General features: G+C 35.6%; 1 long non-coding RNA gene across 1 annotated transcript; it reads left to right on the top strand.

The window, feature by feature from the left end:
- The first annotated feature begins 248 nt into the window (after positions 1 to 248).
- Positions 249 to 1,534, top strand: LOC126694809 (uncharacterized). Its single transcript, XR_007645886.1, has 2 exons — positions 249 to 456; positions 783 to 1,534. It is a non-coding gene; the product is annotated as an uncharacterized LOC126694809 (long non-coding RNA).
- The last annotated feature ends 287 nt before the right edge of the window (positions 1,535 to 1,821 follow it).

The raw sequence follows: 1,821 nt of genomic DNA, 5'->3' as shown, positions 1-1,821 counted from the left end.
AAATGCCAATCACACATCGGCATGTGTAAGCAATGTCAAAAGCAGTCCAATCGAGTGTTGACATGTGTCACCTTGAAAATTAAGACATTTTGTCTAATCAAACGATGTCATGTGTCTTGGAGGAAAAGTTTTAAAACTCCTCCAATCAGGTTGTAACATGTGTCACCAATCAGACTCCGCCACGAGTTGCTCACTCATCCCTAAAATCCTATAAATAGAAGCATTCCTAAGGCATTTCTACACACCAAGACAAGGGATGACAATTTTGCTCTGCCCCGCCCCTCCCTGCTTCGCCCCACGTGGGATTCCCTACCCCACAAAGGTTGGGAGGAGGGGGGGGGGGGGGGGGGGCAAGGATGTGACGAGATTTTAGCTCCGCGCCATGGGGCAAGACAAGGATGGGTTTAGACTTTTTAGACTCAACCCGCCTTGCTCCGCATTGATAAGGGTTAAATTGTAAGTTTTTTATAACCTAACACCCTTCTATTTAAACAAACATATCATCAGCTTATTTTATTCTACCCAACAAGGCTTTTTGCCTCTTTTTTTCTCTATCAAGGTTGGAAATAAGGTACCAATTTTAACATTTTCTTTTGTCTTTATTATAAACAAATTTATATACTATTGCATCATTGATTTTGTATTATGAAATTTTTTTTTTTTTTGGTGATATAGTTTTATTAAATACTTTAATAAAATTATTCAATTTTTGCTAAAAATTAGTTTGATTTGATGCAATAAATTTATTTATAATTTCAAGTATATTTTTATTAATGAAACAGGTTTTATTAAAAAAAATTATAATAGTTGTGGGCAAATTAACAAGAAGTAGAGTTTTATGAGGTGGGGCGGGGATTCATAGGGTCCCAAGGGGCGAAGATGGGGCAAGAAAATTTTCTTCGTCATGCAAGGCAAGGCAAGGAAAGGGTAAGACAAAATCTTGCGAGGCAGAGGCGAAGACCCCATCCTGCAGACCCGCCCTGTCCCATTGCCATCCCTGACCAAGACATCTACACTTCAAGCAGCATCAAAGAAGATTCAAAAGCACTCTAAAGTACAGAAGCTCTACAGGAATCAAGCCTCAAAGTTTTCAAGAACCTTAAGAACTTCAATCTGAAATATGAAGAACATTTGAAGTAGAATCATCCAAATTACCTACCTAGATCTTAAAGTTTGCTGGAATCAAGCCCAAAAACCTTCAGAAACTTCAAGAAACCACAAATTAGCGAAATTCTACGAATTCAAACCCCAAAAATCTCCAAAGAACTTCCACCATAAACTTTCAAAGACAGAGAACATGAAGAACAAAGAATTTCTAACAAGCTTATAGCCAGAGATTCGTTGTAATTCTATTTCAAGGGTCTTCAATCCATCCTTCAGCCAAATCAAAAGATATATTGTGTTGGAGTCAAAATCACAACCACAATTCCAATCAATAAGTCTTTCAAGGAGGTTGAGTAAGAGGATCACTCTTTTATAATTTCAGAGAATTGTACCACACATTGATCAATACAAATTCATATTTGTGAATCTATTTTACTTGTATGATTTATTTCAAACTAGAAATTTGGTTGTCTGCAATATTATCTCTATACTAGCCTCACTCCACACGCTTCACGTGTGCGATGAAACTCTTTTTATTTTTTATTTTGGGTTTAGTGTCATAATGTTTAAAAGTGAGATAGAGATGTTAGTAATTTTTTTTTTTTTTTTTTTTTTTTTTTAAGAAAGGGATAAGGTAATGTGGAATAATATTTAAAAGTGAGATAGAATAATATCCTAATTTTTAAGATCTTTTTTTACGTGAGAGTAGATGGTAAT

The sequence above is a fragment of the Quercus robur genome, chromosome 8 (genome assembly GCF_932294415.1).
Source record: "Quercus robur chromosome 8, dhQueRobu3.1, whole genome shotgun sequence".
Taxonomy (NCBI): domain Eukaryota; kingdom Viridiplantae; phylum Streptophyta; class Magnoliopsida; order Fagales; family Fagaceae; genus Quercus; species Quercus robur.
Note: the sequence above shows the minus strand (reverse complement) of the source record. Positions and strands in the feature narration are given on the sequence as shown.